General features: G+C 44.2%; 1 protein-coding gene and 1 non-coding gene across 8 annotated transcripts in view; both read left to right on the top strand.

Moving 5' to 3' along the window:
- Window positions 1–25625, top strand: part of SLC39A11 (solute carrier family 39 member 11) — a 465983-nt gene that overhangs the window by 280084 nt on the left and 160274 nt on the right. The window lies entirely within an intron of this gene.
- LOC111542606 lies at window positions 14689–14825 on the top strand. The gene has a single exon (XR_002731609.1).

Raw genomic sequence — 25625 nt, 5'->3', positions numbered from 1 at the left:
AGGGAATAAAGTAATCTATTTATAACTTGACAGTGGTCTCGATTAAGGTCTTGATTGACAAGGGCTAGATTTATTTTTGCTTCACTGTAAAGAAAATTGTAGCTTTTCTAAGATTTTGGTTTCTTAAAATACCTAGCTCCATGGCAAGCAGTATGGACCACCAAGGAATCATCTCATGTGCTGATGAGTCTCCCTCCTCTGTTGAGGTGGCCCCATTTTCCCCAAAGCCCCAGCCAATAACAGGTTTAATTAATTGATCACGTTTGTGTTGCCTACCTTATAATGGTCCCAGCTTATTCATATTCATATATGCAAATTTTAGTGCACATTAATTATGGATTTCATAAGTCCCCATTTGTTTTGTCTCCATTCCCTTGATAGCTGTTATGGTGTGGAGTTGAAAATAATTAAAATGTTACTAGTTTTCTGCAAAAAACCATTAACCAAGGGTTGGATTCTGAAATCAAAATTCTGTTTTCTTTTTTCTTTCTCTGGTTAAATACAGTGGCTGAAATGACACGTAAATGTACTTCTAGGTCTATTCCTTGCTCTGTTGTTTGTCCCACTTTTCAGGGTGGTAATTGCCAGCTGAGTTCTCCATTTGGCATGGATGTGTCATGACTTGAATTAAACAAATTGTATTGCTTTTGGCTGTCATCTTCTCCTTGATGTGGAGATAAATTCAGAGGCGATGAGCTCAGCATGGGGGTTTGGGAGAGGAGAGAAAAAAATAGGTTGTTCTCCACAGAATATTGGAGGGATAGAAGTCTGCAAAATCAGTGTGTGAAGCCCCTAGGGGCGCTTGTGATGAATCCAAGCTCCCAATAACACCTAGATTTGCAGGCCATTTCAGACCCCCATTTCTTCAGTGGTTCTGCTCTTTGGAGAATAGACAAGCCTATGGCTGCATGTGTTGGGTGTTACCTGCCCTGAGGGGCAGCACCACGTCCTCATTCAGGTCTCATCCTAATTGTTGCTTTGTCTACTACTCATGCAGTAGTTAGTAGCCGTAGGGATTATATGCTTGATCCCATTTCATTTTGTCTTGAATCTTGTACCAATGTTTTTCATACGCCAACATCTTGCAGTTTACTAGAGCATGGTAACTTCCCCTATTCTCCAACCTCCTTCTCCTCCTCTTCTTCCTACTACTACTATTACTACTTATTTTTCATAGTTCTAGCGGCATCTTTAAGTCTGATAATTAATCTTTGCAGCCCGTCTGCGTGGCTTAAGCTCTACTGTCAGCCATGGAGACTTGCTTCCACAGCTTCGGCAACGCAGAGATTATAAATGGAAATCAAATGAGGGCTCAAAAATGAATTCAGGTGCTTCTTCTTAATAATTCTCTTTAAGACAGAATGAACAAGGAGAAGAATCTCAAACTGATCTGTTTTGTTGATGGGCTACTGAAAACATTTAATTATAAATGATCTCAAAGCTCATGGATGAAATAAAGTTTTGGAAATCACAGTTTTACTATAGCAATTTAAACCATCCACATTTTCCATAATCAATGGTAAGTAAGCATTGGGAGTCAGAATCTATAGTTCCTATCTTATTTTGAAAATCACCAACTAGGTGCTTGTAAGAATGACTTCTCCAAGTTGTGATATCACTGGCTTCACCAAGAGATAAATAATTCCAGTTCCACCCTGTGCTTCACAGGTGATATGAGGATAAAATAAGGTCATGGACATGAGCCTGCTTGAGAAATAAAGGTACCAGATAAATTGCAGCTATCCTGATTATTGGATGCAGCAGTTATAAGCACTATTTGTCAGCTCCTTCTACTTCCAAATTCCATTTCTTTTCAACTGCAGAGCCTTGCACTCATCAGCTCTCTTCTCTCGCTCTGATTAAAGTTCAAAGCTGTCATTCCCAGATAGTTGGTTCGTTTATTTCTCTTCTCCATATTCTCAGACATTCTTTCTGTCTCAGAGATGTTAGGGAAGAGGTTGGGGCATGCTGATGGGAGAAAAAAAAATCTCTGAATCCTGTTTGCAGGTGCAAACAGTCTTCTTAAATGTCAACATAGCAATACAGGCATTTTCCCTCATTCTCTTTTAATCAAACACTTTTCTCCAGGCTCCTCATTCTTTTTTTTACAAAAATCACTAAGTCCCACTGACATTCTAGATTTCCTTCTCTGTGCCCTGTTCTTGAGGGTCAGCCTCCTCTTCACACTAGAGCCACGTAGGGCTTTCCTGTTGGGAGTGGGGATGTGGGAGAAGTCACCTGATGGACTGAGTCAGTGTCGCCATGGAGCAGACAGGGGAATAAGCCAATGGGTCCAGTGTGGAGAGGTGGAGTTTCAGGCAATAAGGAAATCAGAGGAGTGCCAGGGTGTGTGTGGGGTTTGATGAAGATATTTGGGGCCACATACCTTCCCATGGGCTCCTTGGGCTCTACCTTGCGAGGGACCAATTGCTCTGCCCTGATTTGTGTAGTCCTAAAAGACTCAGGATAAGCACTGGGTTTTGCCTCCTGGTAGTTCCAAAGTGTGCCCTGTTGCTTAGAGACAGGGGATGGTGCCTGGAGTGAAGATAAGGTTGTCAAGGAAACCAAGCCACAAATTCCCTTGTTTTTGTTCAGGTTGCTGGACAGAAGAGTAAAGGATTTTTGCTCTGATAGTTGGAAGAAAGTTTTTTCTTTTCTGTGTGTGTTTTTACCAAATTGATGTGTTATCCAAGACAGAGCCAGGATAGTAGCCACGTTGACAAACGGTGTTGAGTTTTGCGTGGCTATCTTCCTCTTAATTCTGGTGCTCCTGATTCAGAAAAAAAAAAAAAAAAAAAAAAAAATCCTTTACACAGTCATCCTCAAGGGATTCTTTGTTGAAGCTTCAAATGATCACATCTGCTCTATGCTAGCGTATCAGTGGACAGAAGAATTGGAGGGGGCGATATCCAGGAATGGTACTCGAAATGCTCCCTCCCAGCGGGGAGTTTAAGTTTTTCATTTATCAGTGGTAGCAGTTTTAGCTCCTGAGGCTGGAAGCCTGCTGGGAGCTTGAGGAATCACACATGTCTCTGTGTGTGCACGCATGTTTGTGCATGTGTGTGCACATGTGTGCATGTGTGTGCCTGTATGTGCATGTGCGTGTGTGCGCATGTGTGTGCGTGTGCATGTGTGTGCATGTGTGCGTTTCCTCGTAGCCTCCATGGCCTCCTACCTTCTGTTAGTCTGTCTCCTGTCCTCTCTCCTTCCTGCCTGCATATCCGTCATGAGTTTGCATCACAGATTTTCTGAAGCCCTCTGACCTGTTTCTCTTCCCCATTCCCTGACTCTGCACAGATCCCCTGCTCCCCTGGGTCACCTTCCCGAACACACTCAGTTCTCTTCCTTTTCTGAGTCCAGGGGCGTTTCAGCTGCGTGGTGGGCTCAAAACACACCTTTGAAGGGAACAAGGCTGCTGCACTAGTGATGTGGAAAAAACTGCGTCAGGAGCACAGAGGAGGGGACTTTAACTGGATAGGGGTGTGAGTGCCATGGGGGCCCACGAGGATGGGGACACTAGGGTGGATTAGACAGTAGAAGAGACAAGGGATTTTAACGGATGGAAAGGGGGAAGAGAGGAGGGACCCGGATCTGTCCAGAAGCCTAGACATGTACTTTGGTTGGCACCCTGAGCGTGTCTGCCCTAATTCGGCATGTTTGTTTTCTTCTCAGCATCCTCCCTCTCCCTCTGCCTCTCTCTAGGTTAAAGTCCTGACCTTCTGCCCAGCTACCCTTGAGCTGGAAGCCCCATAGTTGTCTTAGCTCTTCCCTGTCCCTGATTCTCCATAGCCAGTTGGTCACCAAATCCCATTGATCACCAGCTCCCATCTCACCCACCTCTATTTCCTGTCTTCCTTTTCCAGCCCCACTGCTTTGTGAGGGGGCCTTTTTTTTTGAGACAGAGTCTCACTCTGTCTCCCAGCTGGAGTGTAGTGAGGCAATCACGGCTCACTGCAACCTCCACCTCCTGCACCCAAGTGATCCTCCTGCTGCCTCAGCCTCCTGAGTAGCTGGGACCACAGGTGTACCCGGCAAACCATTTCATTTATTTTTTGTGTGGAGACAGGGTTTTGCCATGTTGCCCACGCTGGTCTCAAACTCCTGTGCTCAAGTGATCCTCCAACCTTGGCCTCTCAAAGTGCTGGGATTATAGGTGTGAGCCGCCGCACCCGGCTGAGGCCCATTTTCTGTTGCTTCCTTCTTTCCTCATCCATCTGCTCTGCACTCTGTCACCAAACCTAACTTTTGAAAATAGAAATTTGCTTTGACTCCAGTCCTCATCTTACATGAGAAAGAAAGATACAAGTGTCTTTAATCTCCCCATATGCAACCCCCACTCACTACTCTCTGATGCTTGACTCCTGTGAGTTGCATCAAATCTGTGGGTGCAAAGCCCACCAGGGTGGGAGCCTTTGGAGGAGACAGTGGAGCTGGTGTCAGAGAGCAGCGACAGCGCAGGTCCTGCTCCAGCAGCACCTGGACCAGAGTGGGGCCATGTGTTGTCCTGGAAACGGGGCACACATTCTCCTCCTTGCAGCATGTCCACCTCTCGGGGGGTCCCATGGCCTATGGGGGAGAAAACCCCAGACTCAGGCTCGGAGACTCCTCTCAAACAGGAACTCAGCTCACTGGGCTGGAATAGTCTTTGTAGGGTCATTAGTTAAGCACACAGGCTCTGGGGTCTACTAAACTAGGTTCAAATCCCAGTGGCTCCTCCACGTAATAGCCGTGTGCTTGAGACAAGTGCTCCTCTCTTTGTCTCCGTTTCACTCCTACTGAGGCCATTAATTCTCCAGTATTAGGGCCAGCTGGCTGATATTCTAACAGAAGGGACGAGACCATAGTCCAGTCCCAATCCTCACATTTATTATAGGCTATAAAATGGGAAACTGTGTCTATCACAGCTGAAGAATCAGAGGTGACATATTAAAGGACTTTGGAGCTGAAACATCATAGAACCTACAGATCTCTAATGGAAAATCCTCCCAAGATACTCTGCAGCTCACGTCACTGTGGACTGAATGACAAGAGAGTGAGTTCAAGGATGTGTACGAGTCTCCTTTTGCTGCTGTAACAAATGACCACAAACTTAATGGCTTAAAACAACACAGATGTATTATCTTGTACTTCTAGAGGTCAGAAGCCCAAAGTGAAGGTCAAGGTGTCAGCAGGACTGCATTGCTTTCTGGAAGCTCTAGGAGAGAATCCATTTCTTTGCCTTTTCCAACTCCCCATGGCTGCCTGCATTTCCTGGCTCATGGCCCCCTTTTCCCCTGCAGTGACCAGTTGAGTCTTACTCACATTGCATTACTCTATTGCTAACTCTCCTACTTTCCTTTTCATTTTAAGGACCCTTATGATTACAGTGGGCTCCTCCAGATAATCCAGGTTAATCCCATCTCAAGGTCTGCTTAATGCCTTCTGCAACCTCAGTTTTCCCTGCCATGCCACATAGCATATTAAGATTCTCGAGATTAGGACATAGACATTTTAGGAGGTCATTAATTTCCTGCCACAGTATGTATTATTTTATTTTTGCACAGTTGTGGCCAGAGGACCACTATCAGAGACCTGAGTGGATGGGGCCACTTTAGCAGCTAGCGGAAATCCATGTATCACTGCCCAGTATGTCTTCCTTGCCCACGTGAAGCCTCAAAGCAGTGTTGCCTTGGGTCTTCCTGATTGGGAAAGAAATTCTATTTCCCTCTTGCTGTATTACAGTTCTCTCTTCTATGGACTTGGGCACCTGTCCCACAGTAACCTGGCCAGGGGTCTGTCTGCGAGTGCCTGTGCTACATTGTATTCCATATTCTTTCCTCATCATCATGGAAGATAGTCTTATGCTAACTTCCCCAGTCTCCATGGGAACCTCCTCTTCAGTGCATTTAAAGACAGTTGTGCCTTCCCTGGTTGAGGAATCTGTATCCGAGGGTGAGAATGAGATGGCTGAAGGCAATAGCATTTTTCTTTCAGATCAAACTCATGTTTTCCATGCACCCCTGTTGGTCCCTTCCCAAAGCCTTCTCAATGTCCCCTGACCTGGGGTAGAGGAATGGGCCACTTAGATGGAGAATAGGCTCATATACTCTTTTCTTTTAATAACAGCTTTATCGAAATATAACTCACACAGCTTACAATTCACCCATATGAAATGTGCAATTTAATGATTTTTAGAATATTCACAAAATTGTGAAACCACCACCATAAATTTTGGAACATTTTCATTACCCCAAAAGAAACTCCTACCCATTAGCAGTTATCTCCATTTCCCCCCAGCTCCTCCCCCACAAACCCTAGGCAACCACTCATCTACTTTTTTCCCTGTGAATTTGACTATTCCGAACATTTCGTTTAAATGAAATCATACAGTATGTGGCCTGTTGTATCTGACTGCTTTTAATTAGCATAGTGTTTTTAAGATTCATCTGTGTATCAGTACTTCATTTCTTTTTGTTGTCAAATAATATTCCATTATATGTCTGTGCCACATTTTGTTCATCATTGATCAGTTAATGAGCATTTGGGTTGTATCCACTGTTGGACTATTATGAATAGTGCTGCTCTGTACTTACATATACAAGTTTTTGTATAACTGCATTTTCATTTCTCTTGGGTCTAAACTTAGGAGTGGAATTGCTGGATCATTTGGTAACTCCATATTTGCCCTTTTGAGGAAATGTAAGACTGTTTTCCAAAGTGATGTGCCATTTTTCATTCCTATCAGCATTGTAGGAGGGTCCTGTTTCTCCACGTCTTCACCAACACTTGTTATTATCTGCATTTTTTATTATAGCCATCCTAGTGGTTGTAAGTGGTAGTTCTTTGTGGTTTTGATTTGCATTTCCCTGATGACTAATAGCAGTGAGCAATTTTCACGTGTTTATCACACCTTGTTGTAAGTTAAGTGTCCACAATAGCAGTTCTTACTTTGGGGATTACAATTGCCATGTATATCCAATCAAGCTTAAGGAATCTTTCTCTAAATTCCTATGATACACATAATTATGATATATAAAATGTCAGGAGGTTTATAAACTGCCTGAATCTATGGACTCCTAATTTTAACCCTTTTCTAAAGGGTCTCCCTTGTTCTGAAAGAAAGTATGGTTCCAATTAGCTTAGAAAGAATCAGGTTTTAATAAACCCTTCCCTAAAGGAAATTCTGCTATATTAGTCCATTCTCACATTGCTATAAAGAACTACCTGCTATAAGAACTACCTGAGACTGGGTGATTTATAAGGAAAAGAGATTTAATTGGCTTACAGTTCCACAGGCTGTACAGGAATCATGGCTGAGGAACCCTCAGAAAACTTAAAATCATGGCAGAAGGTGAAGAGGAAGGAGGCACATCTTACATGCCCGGAGAAGGAGGAAGAGAGTGAAGGGGGAGATGCTCCACACTTTTAAACAAGCAGATCTCATGAGAACATATTCACTATCATGGTAACAGCAAGGGGGAAGTCCACCGTCATGAGCCAGTCACCTCCTACCAGGCCCCTCCTCCAACATTGGGGATTACAGTTTGGGTGGGGCACAAATCCAAACCATATCATTCCATCCCTGACCCCTCCCAAATCTCATGTCCTTCTCACATTTCAAAATACAATCATGCCTTCCCAACAGTCCCCAAAGTCTTAACTCATTCCAGCTTTAACTCGAAAGTCCATAGTACAAAATCTCATCTGAGACAAGGCAAGTCACTTCCACCTATGAGCCTGTAAAATCAAACTCCATCAGTTACTTCTAAGATACAGTGGTGGTACAGTCATTGGTTAAGTACTCCCATTCCAAAAGGGAGAAATCAGCCAAAACAAAGGAGCAAATCCAAAACCCAGCAGGGCAGTCATTAAATCTTAAAGCTCAAAAATAATCTCTAACTCTATGTCTCACATCCAGGCTACACTGATGCAAGGGGTGGACTCCCAAGGCCTTAGACATCTCCGCCCCTTTGGCTCTGCAGGGTACAGCTTCATGGCTGCTTTTCCAGGCTCATGTTGAGTGCCTATGGCTTTCCAGGCACATGGTGCAAGTTGTCTGTGGATCTGCCATTCTGGGATTGGAAGGACAGTGGCCCTCTTCTCACAGGTCAACTAGGCAGTGCCCTAGTGGGAACTCTTTGTGGGGGCTCAAACCCCACACTGTCCTCTGCGCTGCCCTAGTTGAGGTGCTCCATGAGGGCTCCACCCCTACAACAGACTTCTGCCTGGACATCCAGGCATTTCCATACATCCTCTGGAATCTAGGTTGAGGCTCCCAAGCTTCAGCTCTTGCCATCTGAACACCCACAAGCTTACCACCATGTGGAAGCCACCAAGGCTTATGGCTTGCACCCTCTGGAGTAGTGGCCTGAGATGTATCTGGGGCCCTTTTAGCCATACCTGGAGCTGGAGTGACTGGGATGCAGGGAGCAGTGTCCCAATGTTGTGCAGGGCAACGGGGTCCTGAATCTGGCCTGCAAAACCATTCTTCCCTCCTAGGTGTCCAGGCCTATGATGGAAGGGGCTTCCACAAAGGTCTCTGAAATGCCTCTGAGGCATTTTCCATATTGTCTTGGCTATTAACATTCAACCCCTCTTTACTTATGCTTATGTCTGCAGCTGGCTTGAATTTTTTCCCTAGAAAATGGGTTTCTCTTTTCTACTGCGTGGTCAGGCTGCAAAATTTCTAAACTTTTATGCTCTGCTTCCCTTTTAAATATAAGTTCCAGTTTCAGATCATTGTTTTGCTCACACATATGACCATATGCTGTTGGAAGCAGCCAGGCCACATCTTTAATGCCTTGCTGCTTAGAAATTTCTTCTGCCAGATACCCTAATTTATCACTCTCAAGTTCACAGTTCCACAGGTCACTAGAGCAGGGGCCCAATGTCACCAGTCTCTTTGCTAAGGCATAACAAGTGACCTTTACTCCAGTTCCCACAAAGTTCTTCCATCTAAGACCACTTCAGCCTGGACTTCATTGTCCATATCACTATCAGCATTTTGGTCACAACAATTTAAAAAGTCTCTAGGAAGTTCCCAACTTTCCCTCATCTTCCTGTCTTCCTTTGAGCCCTCCAAACTGTTCCAGCCTCTGCCTGTTATACAGTTCCAAGGTCATGTCCACATTTTCAGGTATCTTTATAGCAATGTCCCCACTCTCAGTACCAATTTACTATATTAGTTCATTCTCGCATTACTATAAAGAACTACCTGAGACTGGGTAATTATAAAGAAAAGATATTTAGTTGGCTCACAGTTCTGCAGGCTGTATAGGTAGGATGGCTGGGGAGGCCTCAGGAAACCTTCAGTCATGGCAGAGGGCAAAAGGAGAAGTAGACATGTCTTCACATGATGGAGCAAAAGAGAGAGAGAGTGAAGGAGTGAAGGAGAAGGTGCCTCACACTTAACCAGATTTCATGAGAACATGTTCACTATCATGACAACAGCAAGGGGCAAGTCCACCCTGTGATCCAGTCACCTCCCACCAGGCCCCTCCTCCAACAGTGGATATTACAGTTTGACATGAGATTTGCGTGGGGACCCAAATCCAAACCACATCACTGGCTTATGTATAAAAGGGAATTTTGTGGTTTTTTTGGTGCTTTTATTTTAAATTGAATGCAACTTTGGCATTGAAAAATTTTTCTGAATATGGAGACTTGATGTTTTTCTCTCCTCTTTCTTTCTCACCTAGAATCCCATCTATTCATTACCAAGTTCAAGGATCTCCATTTGGTTGCTCTCTACAGGTTTCCATTTAGCTGCAAGGAACAGCAGTGTATTTTTCAAAGTGCTAGAAAATTATTAGTGGTCAGTCCAGAAAGATAAAACATAGTGCCAGTGTGGCAAGAAGTGGAGCTAATGCAGCATTAATGATCCTGGATGTTTCTACACTTTCTTACTACAATTTACCATTCACCTCTAAGCTTCAGCTCTGCGGTGCCCCCTATTTGGGATTGCTGAGCAATGTTTAATGGGGAAGAAAAGATGTCTGTTCTCCAGCCAATGACTCTGAGTAGTGATATAAGGTGTTGGTTATCTCAGAACTGAAATGGAGCTCATGAAACTACTTTGTAGCTCAGAGGGAGGCGGGTGGATGGATGGCTTGGATGGGGTTGTTTTAGGAACATATGCAGCATGGGAACATCTTTCAGTCTGTGAATTTGTGCCACTTTAAAGACTGCAGGGTTTGTGCCTGGCTGCTGTTGCCAGATGAGTTTAAAGAGATTGATGCACAGAACCAACGTCTGGAAAACCCACTGAAGGAGATGGAAGAAACAGGCTACGGAGACAGTTTACTTCAGAGCCTGCTACCTGGATATTTACCCTAAAATCTGGCTCTTGGCACTCTGGGTGAGAGATGAGATTAAGAAGACTTATGCCTCAAGGTCAAAGTTGGGTGACCTACAAGGACTTCTCTTTAACCCTGATTGCAATGAAAGTAGTTTTCTTCCACAGAGAGAGTTTTCATGGTATTTGTTGATTTTTTTCTTCCATTTCATCTTAGGGCACTGAGTTCATGCTTTTGGACTCACCTTCTCCCAGCTTTTCCTTTGTATGTGTTTCAGGCATTTGAAAGTTTAGGACCAGGCACAGTGGCTCATGCCTATAATCCCAGCACTTTGGGAGGCTAAGGTAAGAGGATTGCTTAAGCTCAGGAGTTTGAGACCAGCCAGGGCAACAGACCTTGCCTCTACAAAAACAGGGCAAGACCTTGCCTCAACAAAAAATAAAAAAATTAGCTGGGCATGGTGATGTGTGCTTGTGGTCCCAGCTACTTGGGAGGCTGAGGTGAGAGGATTTCTTGAGCCCAGGAGGTTGGAGCTGCAGTGAGCTGTGATCACACCACTGCACTCCAGCCTGGGTGACAGAGCGAAAAAAAAAAAAAAAAGTTTAGGGTTGGAAGTGTTTGCCCCGTATTTCCTTTGTCTCCTGTCCCCTTTCCCTGTTTCAACCTTGAATCACCCTTCTCTCCCTGCTGAGAATGCCTGACCAGGGGCATAGAGTGTGGTGAGGAACAGTTTCCAGGAAACAAGTTAATCTGAGAACTGACCCCTATTTCTCTCGGTTGTTGTGCACTGGCCACTTGAAGCTAAAGGCATAGGCCCTCCCGACCCGCCCCTAATATTTGCAGAGCCGGGCGCCTAAGTACAAATGGAGTCTTCCATGATATGTCTAAAAAATTTTAAGTCATTAATCAAATTAACAGATTGCATTTAGATAGATAGATAGATCTATAAATATAGATATATATATACACATAGAAAGAGAGGAATGTGTATATAGTATGTGTGTAGTATATGTGTGTGTATATGTATAGTATGTGTATGGTATGTGTGTATAGTATATGTATAGTATGTGTGCATATAATATGTAGTATATGTATGAGTATTCTTTTTCATATTGTTTCCTGCTCTGACAAAGATATCTTCATAGGGACCTGGGAAACCAGGTTCAAATTTTCAGCCTCCCTGGAGTTTTATTGGATGTGGGGGCCCAGGGAGAAATGGCCCCAGCCAGTCTCATTCTCTTCCTGTCTCCAGCTGCAGCTTGCACATCAGGGGACCTGCTTGCCAGAAGGTGGACCTGCTTGGACCCTCAGTGAACACCAATGGCTTGGTGCCCCACAGGGGAGTGGGTGGACCCAGGGAAGAGGCCTGTGTAGGTCCTGTCAGTGGAGTGGGGATTCCAATACTTTGGATGGAGAATTCCAGAGTGCTGGGTATCCAGAGTGTGGTCACATCCCGCACATCCCGTAGCCTGTGATCCTTGCCTCATGAGAGGGGGCCCATCTGTGAGGCCTGGCCTCGGAGTCCCTTTTGCCTCCGTCTGAGGGAGATAACTGAGTTTCTCAGGTGGAAACATCACCAGGACTGTCCTTCTTCAGTTGAACTTGATCTTTTAAATCCATTCCTTTGAGTTGTCCTTAGCTAAAACATGGATATCCCTATACATTATATACATTATATTGTTTTGACCTCTAACACTGTGCTGTATATATGTCTTTTCAGATTTTTTTTTCCACAAAAGATCTGTTCAAATCCTCCCACCCCATTTTTTTTTCTTTTTTTTTGAGATGGAGTCTCACTGTCGCCCAGGCTGGAGTGCAGTGGTACAATCTTAGCTCACTGCAACCTCCGCCTCCTGAGTTCAATCGAGTCTTATGCTTCAGACTCCTGAGTAGCTGGGACTACAGGTGTGTGTCACTACACCCAGCTAATTGTTTTTTTGTGTGTGTTTTTAATAGAGATGGAGTTTCACCATGTTGCATGTTGACCAAGCTGGTCTCGAACTCCTGCCCTCAGGTGATCCACCCTCCTCAGCCTCCCAAGGTACTGAGATTACAGGCATGAGCCACTGTGCCTGGCCCAAATTTCCCCTTTTTATAAGGACATTGGTAATGCTGGATTAGGAACCCACCCTACTCCATGATGATTTCATTCTAACGTAACTAATTATACCTGCAAAACAGCCAATTTCCAAAAAGCTTGCATTCTGAGTTATTGGGAGTTGGGACATCCACATATTTGGAGGAGAGACAATTCAATCTGCAACACCCTCCATCCAGGGAAGACTAGGCAGAGGATATTTTACCTGCTTTATAAAAACAAAACAAAACAAAAACACCTTATAATACAGCAGACATTTATTTTTATCCAGTTTCTTATCAACTCTTTGTAAATGTCCCAAAGTAAAATCTTTGTAAATGTCCCAAAGTAAAATCTTCCTCCTCCCCTCCAAGACCCTGCTATTCTGTCATTCACCTGCTGTCACCCTAGTAACCCAGAAAGTGCTCAGGGGAGACCCTGTGCTCTGACTTGCCCGGGAGGCAGCCCCACCCAACACACATGTCCCTCCTCCCTTTCCTCCTCTGGCCCCCAGTTTCTGCCCCATTCTTTTCACCTGGCCGGCTTCTGCCTGCCCATTAGCCCCCAGCTCTAGGGCATCTTTATGGGGAACATCTCTCTTCCCACTCCATGCCTGCATAGCGTCCATCGTTCGCCTTTCCTTGCGTCCCCAGCACTCTGGCTCCCCCAGCACTGTACCCCCAACCCTGTTCCATAATGACTTTTCCCTGACAAGAGCATGGGCTCTTTGGGGGCAGAGTCTTGCTGAGCTCTGCAATCCCAGTGTAGGATGTGCCACATAAGAGATCCACGGTGGCAGGAGAGAGAGGGTGCTTCTTTTGAAGGGAGGTTGTGAGGGTGCCTTGAACTGCAAAGGCTCAGCAAAGGAGAGAGGAGAGGCACAACAAAAATTAGGGAGGGACTGGGAAGGCCTTAAAGATGCTCTTGTTTCACTTTGCTTAAGACAGCTACAAATGTATTCATGAGGATGGGTCATCCCAAGAACTTAAACCAGGATTCCAAGTGACCATGGGGGTACAACAAAATTCAGTTATTTGGAAGACAGCTTCAACATCCGGAGGAGAAAATAGTCAAAGATCATTTTCCATAGGCAATTTCTCCCATACCTACTTTTTCTAGCAGGCAGTCGTATCACTTTTATTATGATTGTCCATAGGTCACATCACCCAAGACAATTGTCACTGACCTTCCTTCTTAGTGTAAACTGAGGGAGATCACAGAAGTCTCTTGTTTTCTGGCTTTGACATGCTCGCTGTCAATCCGAAGGAAGCCTGTGTACCTGTGCTGATGTCTCACCTGCCTTCCCTAGAGCCCTGCCCCCTTAAGAATGTATAGGGAGAGACCCAGAGGGAACACAGGGCCTAGCGTGAATTTACAGGCTTGAGTTTGAGGACAGCACAGCACGGAGGAGCAAGTGTGGTGTGAGCCTCTTAACACGGAGAGGAAGCCATTGTCTCTGGGCTCTTCTTTGGAGCTGACCACTGTCTAGCTTCATTTCGTTCAGCCAGTTTCTGATTTGAGTATAATTTTTCTTCCTCAGAACAGAAATAATAACTTCGGTGCCACCTACTTCCCAAGATGAGTTGGGATCTACCAAGAGGCCATTGGAAAAGCCTAAAATGCATTCAGTGTACTGTTGAATTGTTCATATGGTTGTTATTGTCATAGGCTGTTCTTTGGGCTTCTAGATGCTCAAAATCCAAGAGGGACTTTGCAGAGAGTGGCTCACCTTCACTCGCTCTTAGTGAGTGTTCCTGCCTGAAATAGAGAAGGACTCTGCATGGTTCCCTGCTGAGCAGAGAGGTGGGATTGGCCATCTGCCCCATTTCCTTTCATATTTCTTAGGACTTATGGAACAAATGGCCACAAACTGGGTGACCTAAAGAACAGAAGTTGATTCTCACACAGTTCTGGAGGCCAGGAGTCTGAAATCAAGGTGGCCACAGGGCTGGTTCCTTCTGAGGGCTCTGAGGGAAGGATCTGTTCCAGGGCTGTCTGCTTGATTTGCAGATGGCTTCTTCTCCCTCTGTCTCTTGACATCATCGTCTCTTTATGTATGTCTGAGTCTGTGTTCAAATTTCCCCTTTTTATAAGGATACTTTTAATATTGGATTAGGGGCCCACCCTACTCCATTATGATCTCATGCTAACTTAGCTAATTGTATCTGCAAACCACCCAATTTCCAAATAAGCTCACATTCTGAGTTAGTGTGAGTTGGGACATCCACATATTAATTTGGAGGAGAGACAATTCAATTTATGATGCCCTCCATCCGGAGAAGACTAGGCAGAGGATATTTTACCTGCTTTAAAAAAAAAAAAAACCTTACAATAGGGCAGACATTTATTTTTATCCAGTTTCTTCTCAAGGTGAAAATAACTCTTTGTAAATGTCCTGAAGTCATGTAGAATGTAGTAGCTTTCTGTTCACACTTTACAAATAAAAAGGATGGATCATTCTGCTACTGACATTAAAAAAAAAAAAAACTTGTAATATGATTATAAGCCATATATAATCTAATTAGTTGTTCAGAGGAGTATATTGGTCAGATGACAATCTGTAGTTGACATGAGCCTGGGAGGGACAGGTCATTTCTGGAATGATTGAGTCACTAAATCAAAGGATCTCAACAGACTAGAATTCCTGTTAGCTCAAACAAGATGAAATGAGTAGAAATAGGGACCTAAGTAGAGTCCAGAGATGAGGTCCCCCAAAGAAATGATGAAAGTATATTCAGATGTGGGAAAAAGAATGTGGGTTTTAAATCAATAGGCTTAATCTTTCAGTCATATATCGATTCAAGAAATAGTCACTGTTTACCTCCTACCTCCTCTACAAGGTACGAGGTAGCTTGCAAGTCTAAGCCATCCTTGTGAAGCCATTCCTTTTGGAACAAGCTACTTCATCTGCAGGTGCTTGTCCACACCTGGAGGAGTGCACTCTTCAGATATCTCCCAGGTATCCAAGGGGCTACAAGGTAGAAGAGACTGCCACGCCCCGGGGTTTTCAGACAAGAACCTCAGCAGACTGGACTGGAAATTAAGCCATGGGAGCAGTAGCTTGACCTTTCAGGTCAAGATGATTGAACCTTTCAGACTGGACAAAAGAAGACACAAGTGATATAAACTGCTTTATGTCTTGGAAGGACCACTGATGTGGTTTGGCTGTGTCACCACCCAAATCTCACCTTGAACTGTAGTTCCCATCATCCTCATATGTCATGGGAGGGACTCGGTGGGAGACAGTTGAATCATGGGGGCAGTTACCCTCATTCTGCTGTTCTCATAATAGTGTGTGAGTTCTCATGAGATCTGATAGTTTTATATGGGGCTTTTCCCTCTTTGCTTGGCATATCTCTCTCCTGCCACCATATGAAGAAGGACATGTTTGCCTCACCTTCTGCCATGATTGTAAGTTTCCTGAGGTCTCCCCAGCTGTGTGAAACTGTGAGTCAATTAAGCCTCTTTTTAAAATAAATTAGCCAGTCTTGGATATGTCTTTATTAGCTGCATGAGAATGGAATAATACAGACCACGATGGGGACAAGAGTTTGGGTTTATCCTGTGTTTACTTCCAGGCTGGAAATAGGACTCAGGAGTGGAAGGTACAGGGAAATAGATGCTAACACAGTCTAAGTCTAATTTTTCACAATTACAACTGTGTAAAGATGAAATACTTGGTTTGTCTTGGGAGTTAGTAATGTTGTTATAGCCATCATCCGTTGAGCGCTTCCCATGGGTGTACCTGCTATGGTTTGGATGTGGGTTGTTTGGCCCTGCCAAATCTCATTGAAGTTTGATTCCCAAATTTCACTGTTGGAGCTAGGGCCTGGTGGGTCGTGAGGGTGGATCCCTCATGAATGCCTTGGTGCCATTCTCCTGGGAGCAAGTTCTCACTCTTAGTTCCAGCAAGAATTGGTTGTTGAAAAGACCTTATACCACCACCACCTCCTCCTCTTCCTCCTCCTCCTCCTCCTTCTCCTCTTTCCCTCCCTCCCTCCTTCCCTCCCTCCCTCCCTCCCTCCCTTCCTTCCTTCCTTCCTTCCTTCCTTCCTTCCTTCCTTCCTTCCTTCCGTCCTTCCTCTCTCATGCTTCCTCTCTTGCCATTGACCTCTGCACATGCCAGTCCCCTTTGCCTTCCACAATGAGTGGAAGCTTCCCGAGGCCCTCATCAGAAGCACATGTTGACACCATGCTTCTTGTACAGGCTTCAGAACCATTGGCGAAATAAATATATTTTCTTTATCAGTTACTTAGCCTTGGGTATTCCTTTATATCAACACGAATGGACTCAGACACAACCTGTTCTTATTTAACACTTTCTAGGGAAAGAGGCCCTAGGATTTGCCATAGCCAACCATTACTACATCTAATATCAAGCACTCTGGAGGTCAGAAAATAATTATTATCAAGCTGGCTACTTTCTTTCCCAGATCACAGAGTCTGGAAGAAACTATTTGCATATGTATTGTGGATTAGAAGTAAATTTTACTTCTGGAAAAAGAACTCTTGTTCTTTATCTGTCTCCCATTAAAGTTGGGTCTGGGCTGTGGTGTATGAAATCCAATCTCCAATACCAGGAAATGATTATTTATTTGAATGCTTCCTTAAAACCCATTAGGTGCTCTGCAGTGTTAGTTTGGGATGATAGATTTCATAGCTGGGCTGTGGACACCTGGGAGAGTTTGGGTTTATTATGTTTCACATGAGCCTTTCTCTGTGCATGGCCAGCTCTGAGTGAGGGGATTAGGAGCCTCCAGCCGTGGTTGACAGACACCTCTGCAAATGTGGATCACCTTCTCCGTTAGCCTGGAACGTGTTCTGCGACCCCTGTTGCTTTCCTTAATATGTTGGCTTTGTGCTTGGAGATAACTTGCAAATGTTCGTCAAGCAGTCGTGCCACAGCTTTCCAAATGTTTTGCTTTTAATTAAGAAAGGGAATTGGATGTACCCTTGCCTGGCTAATTTTTTTTTTTCCCTGGCAGGGGAATGGGAGTGGGAAGAAAGAGCAAAAGAAACCGCAAAGAAATTAGAAAAACAACAACAGCAAAACTCTCTGATTCACCAATGATCAAAGCTGTGTCTGGAAGTTGATTGCTGTGACAGCATCCTGTTCTCCCCAACATGTAGGGATTCCTGAGTTCAAGTCCTGTCTGAAGAATATAGTCATGGAGCTGAAAGGACACTCTACAACTGGGCAACTACCTTCAGGAACTTTCCTCAGCCTACAGAAATAAGGATAGATGATTTAGGATGAAGCACATAGGACTTTGAAGACCAAGTTCAACTCTCCATAATGGATTCTGGCTTCTGAGTTAGGATAAGGGATTGGCTGCATGTACAGAACATCTGAAACAATGGTATCTTTTCTCATTTAAAGGAAAGCTAGAGACAGGCATTCCAGCACAGGTACAACAACAACAAAACACTTTTAGGGACATCAGTCTTTTTTTGAGACACAGTTTTACTCTGTTGCTCAGGCTGGAGGGCAGTGGCCCAATCTCGGCTCACTGCAACCTCCACCTCCCAATTTCAAGCGATTCTCCTGTCTCAGCCTCCCAAGTAGCTGGGACTACAGGTGCCCACCACCACATCTGGCTAATTTTTGTATTTTCAGTAGAGGCAGGGTTTCGCCACATTGGCCAGACTGATCTCAAACTCCTGACCTCAAGTGATCTGCCTGCCTTGGCCTCCCAAAGTGCTGGGATTATAGGTGTGAGCCACCACCCCGGCCAAGTCTTTTTTTTTTTTTTTTTTGGGCCGAGGTTTGCCCTTGTTGCCCAGGCTGGAGTACAGTGGCGCGATCTTGGCTCACTGCAGCCTCCACCTCCTGGGTTCAAGTGATTCTCCTGTCTCAGCCTCCCGAGTAGCTGGGATTACAGGCGCCTGCCACCATGACCGGCTAACTTTTGTATTTTTAGTAGAGATGGATTTTCACCATGTTGGCCAGGCTGGTCTCGAACTCCTGACCTCAGGTGATCAACCCACCTCTGCCTCCCAAAGTGCTGGGATTACGGGCGTGAGCCACTGCGGCTAGCCAGACATAAGTCTTTTTCAGTTTTCCAGATCACTTTGATCTTTAAGGTTACCTTATAGTTCAAAATTTGCCCTTGGAGCTGCAGCCATCAATTCTTCCTTCAGAGAGTAATACCAAGGAGGATAACTTCAAACCGTTGCTTTGTCTTCTAGAAATTTCTAGTGTTTTATTAAGGAAAGGGACAGAATGGATATGGGAAGTTGACAGCAGCCTCTGCCCCACACAGTGGGTGGTCGATTACAGTGTCTCTGAACCAGTGATGCCCAAACAACCTCTTGGGAGGGGACCCCTGTTCAAGACTACTTCCTAAGTGGAGTATGGTGGGCTTGACTCCTGGCTGGGCCACCCACTAGTGTTTTTAGGCAAGTTACATTTTCTCTGCGCCTCCATTTCCTCCGTGTAAACTGTAGCTCGTTCTCCCTGCGCACGACATTCCTATGGTTCATCATCTACATCTCAAAAGCAGCAGGACACCCACTTCATTGTTCATGTGCTTTTGCCATTGCCCCTTCATGTGTTTTTGCGCCCCATTGCCCTACCTGGGTGGCACTTTTCTCATGCATTCTTTTTTATTTATTTATTTATTTATTTTGAGACAGGGTCTTGCTCTGTCACCCAGGCTGGAGTGCAGTGGCGCGATCTCGGCTCACTGCAATCTCTTCCTCCCAGGTTCAAGCAACTCTCCTGCCTCAGCCTCCCAAGTAGCTGGGATTACAGGCATGTGCCACCACGCCCAGCTAATTTTGTATTTTTAGTAGAGATGAGGTTTCTCATGTTGGACAAGCTGGTCTCAAACCCCTGACCTCGTGATCTACCCACCTTGGCCTCCCAAAGTGCTGGGATTACAGGCATGAGCTACTGCGCCCGGCCTGTCATGCTTTCTTTCTGGAGCTTTCCAAGTCTGCAGGGTGAAATCTTTAACAGCTTGATTTTCTCACATCAGTGTCTTCCTAACCTGTTCTGTTGGCTCTCCCTTCCCTGCCCCTAGGTGATTCCATGGACAGATAGCTACATTTTCCTGTAAGTTTTAGGTATTGATGAGCAGATTCACTGTCATATGCAATCCCAATGGACCAGTCTCAATAGAACTTCAGCATCTCCTTGAGTAGAGCATTCTTTCCTTCCGCCAATAGCTCCTGGGCTGCTTTAGCTTTGGCAGCCTGCAGTGGGCAAGATGTGGGTGGTTGCCCCTCCCTTGTTTTTTTACCCCCTACCCTGCTTGCCTTGCCAATTCCTTAGGATTGAAGGAAGAAAGAACTGAAGGAATATGTTTGGGTGGTGAGTGACAAAAGGCCTTCCCTAAAGGTTACAGTGTTGGTGTCCTTGAAGTAGCAGATTCTCAAGTGTGGACCATTGTTCTCCTGGGGTCCTACTTGTGAGGGCTCTTTAGAGCCCCTTCATGGAAATATACACAGGGATGGGCAGGGTGCACTGTGGATGACCTCTTGGGATCCCCCCAGCCCCAGCTGATTCTCTCTGCACAGATTCTATTAGAATCAGTTTGTCCTTGCAGGCTGATCTCTCAGGGGTGAACCTTTATAGCTTGTTTGTATCTAGTCACCTTGGCTCTTTGCCTCTGGAAATACGGGCTGCTTCCAGGGCAGCCCCCTCTCCTCTGATGGCCACTGGAGTTCTCTCAGGCACGTTCTCACCTCGGGACTATTCCACGATGTGTTCAGAGACCAGTTCTCCAGAGGAGCATGCCAAACTCTGCAAGCATGTCTCTTGCAGTGGCCCTCATTTGGCCTGAGTATAGAGAAACTCCTCCATCCTCAGGGTGAGCTCTGACAACTCTCTAGGGCCATTCTTGTCTCTGGACGTCGTCCTTCTTGTCTCTCTGCCTTCCATGGGACCATTGAGGGCGGGGGGCACCATTTGAGAGGAACTACTCCTTATCCAGTTCTGCAAGAGGGTCAAGTACTTCTTAGTAGAGCCACACTGTCCTGTAGAACTTTCTGCAGTGATGGAAATACTCAATATCTGCATGGTCCAGTATGGTAGCCATGAATCCCTGGGGCTTTTGAGCACTTGAAAGGTGGCTGCTATGACTGAGGAACTAGTGTGTAATCTTATTTAACTAATTTAAGTGTAAAAAGCCACATGTGGCTACTGTATTAGACATGCCGTGTTGTTCTAGAATGTAGAACGAAAGGGCAATGTCAGCAATTTTTCTCAGCAACAGTTCTGAGACCAGATAAGCCCCATTATATATCTTGCTCAGCTCTCTCAAGAAAGCTGTTCTCATGGCCTCTAACCCATCCATAAGTAGCACTGTCAGTGTCACGTTTTAAATGTTGCTTCACAAAAGCACTCTTATGGAGGTAGACTTTAGCCCTCACTAGTGGGATATGTAGGTCCTTGTTCGCAGCTTCCCTCTGCCCCATCCTGCCTTAACTAAAGGCATTTTACTCTTTTGAGGGTAACATTTGAAGTCTTAGCTCCTGGCATACTTTTTGACCACCTGCTAAAAAGCTCATTGCTTTCCTGGCAGAAGTGCCCCTGGCAGTGCTATGATGGGCTTTTGGCTGAGAGGCAGAGTGATCAACTTCTGCTTTTCTCTCCGGAGAACACTTGGTAGATTGGATGCTGCCAAGAGTTCCACAGCATTCTGATGACATCCGTGATTATAGAGGAGGATAGAACTAGTTCCAGGGTCTGAGCCGTGAATGCATTTGCCCTTAGTTCAGGCTCAGCTTGATAAAGAACCATGCTGTTTTACCAAGTTAATCAAGTACAGTCTAAGATAGCAGGACATTAATATTATGCTTTAGAATGTGCAGTAGCTCGCTTATTCTAATTAGAGAAAATGGATGTCTTAATTAGACAAAAATATTGAAATTTTTAGAGCACTTTAAACAAATTTGGTTTTATTATTTAAAAATACAATTAAAGTCTGACAATGGGGACCGGGAAAAAATTCTCCGTCCATTAGGGTTTGTTGGTTGTGAGCAATAGATGTCATCTCTGGCCAGCTAAAGCATATGAAGAAGTTTTTCAAAAGTGTAAGGAGTAACTCAAAGAATCTAAGGAAAAGCTAGTCTTTGGAAGACCAACAGCAAGGCATCCCAAAACCTGCAATAATAGATGGGAGCTGGCCGGGCGCAGTGGCTCAAATCTATAATCCCAGCACTTTGGGAGTCCGAGGTGGGCGGATCACGAGGTCAGGAGATCAAGACCATCCTGGCTAACACAGTGAAAGCCCATCTCTACTAAAAATACAAAAAAAAAAAAGAGAGAGAGAGAGAAAATTAGCCGGGCATGGTGGCGGGCACCTGTAGTCCCAGCTACTCGGGAGGCTGAAGCAGGAGAATGGTGTGAACCCAGGAGGTGGAGCTTGCAGTGAGCTGAGATCGTGGCACTGCACTCCAGCCTAGGTGACAGAGCAAGACTCCATCTCAAAAAAATTAAATAAAATTAAAAAAAAAATAATAATAGATGCGAGCTATGGGTAGTCTTTTCAAAGAGCTGATGTCAGAATGACTCAGGAACAACCATTTTCTGCCCCTGTGTCATTCAGCTCAGCTTTCAATTTTGGAAGAGAAAATCGGATTGGGAGAATCCAGGTCAGGTTGTAGAGGCCAACAGTAGGGGGTGGGGAGGAGCTTGTTCAAAGTCCTATTGGGCTGCATAGGATGGAGGTAGGGAATTTCTCAAAGAAAAGTGGGATGCTATCACCAAAAGAAGCAGTAAGGATGCTGAGTGTATGAAAACTAAGTCCCCCCAAGCACAATGCCTTCTTAAATAACATCGAGATATTTACACACAAGAGGGACTTACAAGAACAAAGTTACTATTTATTTGTCATTGTAGTTTTCATCCATGTATCATAGAATGTTAAAATTCACCGTAAAAAGATGACTTTGGAAATTATTCAGTTTACCGTAATATGTGCACTTTTGAAATCAAGAAGCTGGATGTCTTGTCCAAGGCTGGGTAATAGCAGAGATGGGACCAGAAGCAGATGTTTTGACTGTGATATGAGGCCACGTTGCTATTCCATTCTGCCTTGCTCATCAAGAATTACTTTTAAGTTGCTTAAAGGCACATTATCTTCTTGTGTGGCTAACCATTTCTTTTGCAATCTGAATGATGCAATTAAATTGCTTAGATATCTTTGTTATACATTGTGTCCAACCCTAGACTCTAGATTTTAAATCATTCAAATATACCTTAATTTTTATTGTTGCTCTGATTTCACATAGAAACCAAAATGTCTAGGATACATTTGTGATGATTCTTAAACCTGACCCTGGGAGAAAATCTACTAAAGGACAAAGTTTGCCAGCCCATCGGGTTGACTGCCCAGATGCTTGTCGTCCGGAACTCCGAAAGGATCTCTGGTTACACTAACATGACATTGGGGAGCAGCTTTCTCTCCAAACATAATAGTATTTTATTTTTTCTTATTTTTCTGGTCAAAGGAAATATAATATCATTTCTACTAAGGCCAAGTTTCTTTGGGGAAGACAAAAAGACAGTTTATTTAGTGGTTCACTAAGTTGGTTGGTAGAAATAACTCTCTCCGAAGCCTTGTATTGTTACACAGCTTTGCTGATAGAATTTTTATTGTGGATGCAATTTCGTCACTTTATAAATATAAGGTTTTGCTTTAGATTCACTCTTTTTATGGCAAAGTTACATTCTCATCTAATAGCATCTGTTATATTCATTGCAGTGAACTAGTTGAGTATAAAAGACAGGTGATGTGGTCCTCTTACCATCTGGTCAGTAGTGGGAGGATTAAGAGCAAAGAAATCATGTGTCTGGTTGAAAGGGAGGAAAGAGAATATTTTTGTTAAATAAAAAACAAAACCAACAAACTTTCCCAAGTGGACAAAGAATTTTAGAATTTGGATGAACCTGAAAGATAATACAGTTCACCTCTTTGTTGTAAGAGGAAATTGAAGCTCACAGAAAGTGTGACTCCTCAAAGATCACACCACTGACAGCAGAACCGGGAGAGAAAGGAGGACTAAGCTATGCATTTTAGGTATAGTGTCTCAGTTACTGCAATTCTGACAGGCAAAGATGCCCAGCCTCTCCCTTCTGAGATCCAGGTGGATTTCTGATTAGGTAGTATTTTTACCCCAGAAAAATATTTTTCCACAAAACTTTAAAATTATAATCAGTGATTGCCATGGCCTGAATGTTTGTGCCCCCAAAATACCCAGTTTCCAATGTGATGGTTGGGAGGTGGGACTGTCAGGAGGTAATTAGATCATAATGGTGGGGCCCTAGAAACTGGATTAGTGCCCTTAAAAGAGAGGCCCCATAGAGTTGCCTGGCCCTTTCTACCATGTGAGGGTACAGCAAGAAGTCGGCTGTCTGCCACTCAGAAAATGGACCCTCCCAGACAGTGAATCTGCTGGTGCCATGATTTTGGACTTCCCAGCCTCAAGAACTGTGAGAAACAAACAACTGTTGTTTATAAGCTGCTCAGGTATTTTGTTATAGCTGTCTAAACAATGTTTTGTGTGTTGTTTTTTTTTTTTTTTTTTGCTTTTATTCAAATCAAGTTTTAACATATATACAGTAAAACAAATCTTAAATATATAACTTAAAGAATTTTTACTGGCCAGGCATGGTGGCTCACGCCTGTAATCCCAGCACTTTGGGAGGCCAAGGCAGGCAGATCACCTGAGGTCAAGACCTGGCTGGTTTCAAACCAAGCCATGGCCAACAGGGTGAAACTCTGTCTCTACTAAAAACACAAAAATTAGCTGGATGTAGTGTTGTGCACCTGTAATCCCAGCTACTCAGGAGTCTGAGGCAGGAGAATCACTTGAAACTGGGAGGTGGAGATTGTAGTGAGCCAAGATCATACCACTGCACTCCAGCCTGGGCAACAGAGTGAGACTCCATCTTTAAAAAAAAAAAAAATTACATATGTATATACCCACATAACCACTGTTGAGATCATGATACAAAACACGCTAGCAACTCAGAAGCCTTCCTGATAGCTCTTCCTAAGCAGTAATTTCCTCTAAGAGATAATTAGTATTCTAACTCTTTTTACCATAGATAGGTTCTGCCTGCTCTGGAATATCATTTAAATGGAATCATCCTGCACATTCTGTTCTGTAGCCAGCTTCTTTTGCATAATGTGACATCTCTGACATTCATCTGTGTGCATTGCAATAGTTGATTACATATTTTTTACTATGTAGTATTCCATTGTATTTATATGCTACTATTTGTCCATTCTTCTGTGAATGGATGCTTGGGTGTTTCCAGCTTGGGCTATTAGAAGGAAAACCACAATGAGTGTTTTGTAGTTGTGTTTTGATGGACACACACTCATTTTTCTTGTATATGTACCTAGGGGTAGAATTGCTGGGTCATAGGATAGGCATGTGTTTAGCTTTAATAGGTTAACCAGTACTATTTGAGAATTGGAGAAAGGTATTTTCTTAAGGCATTCAAGTATTATTATTACTAATGTTTTCTTCATTTTCTTTGTTTGTTTGCTTTTGAGACAGAGTCTCACTCTTTCACCCAGGCTGTAGTGCAGTGGCACAATCTTGGCTCATTGCAACCTCTTCCTCCTGGGTTCAAGCGATTCTCCTGCCTCAGCCTCCCAAGTAGCTGGGATTACAGGTGCCCGCCACCAGGCCTGGATAATTTTCATATCTTTGGTAGATATGGGTTTCCATGTTGGCCAGGCTGGTCTCGAACTCCTGACCTCAAGTGATCTGCCCACCTCAGCCTCCCAGGGTGTTGGGATTACAGGTATGAGCCACCACGCCTGACCTCTTCATTTTCAATTAAACAAACAAACAAAACCTGAGGCTTAGGATAGTTAAGCAGACCTTGTTTAAATTAAAGTGGCAGATGTTAACACATGCATTTCTGCTGCTTCCTAAAATACCACCAAATACCATCACTCCAAAATGTGATTAGTGATGAGAGGTCCTTAGATATTTGGACCGTGGATGCAGAAATGGGCAAAGAGTAGAGGAAGATAGAGTCTAAGCGATTGCAAAAGGGAAGCCATTAAGAAGCAAGCTGACATGTCCTGCATAAATCCTAGGAAGTGTCTAGATCACAAACAGGATGGTTGGTTGTGATCTGTATCAGGAGTCCTTAGAGCTCATCCCACACCAAACAACAGAGCAATTGCTGCTCCTGTACCATGGAGGGAGAAAAGTTTGTTATCCAGATGAATGAACCAAGAGAGGTACCTGGAGAAAGTGAATCCCAGGAGAAGGTGGGCCTGAGTGGGCAGAAAGAAAGAAGA

Source organism: Piliocolobus tephrosceles, chromosome 16 (assembly GCF_002776525.5).
Source record: "Piliocolobus tephrosceles isolate RC106 chromosome 16, ASM277652v3, whole genome shotgun sequence".
In the NCBI taxonomy this organism is placed as follows: domain Eukaryota; kingdom Metazoa; phylum Chordata; class Mammalia; order Primates; family Cercopithecidae; genus Piliocolobus; species Piliocolobus tephrosceles.
The sequence above is the reverse complement of the archived record's forward strand: the minus strand, read 5'-3'. Positions and strand labels throughout refer to the sequence as shown.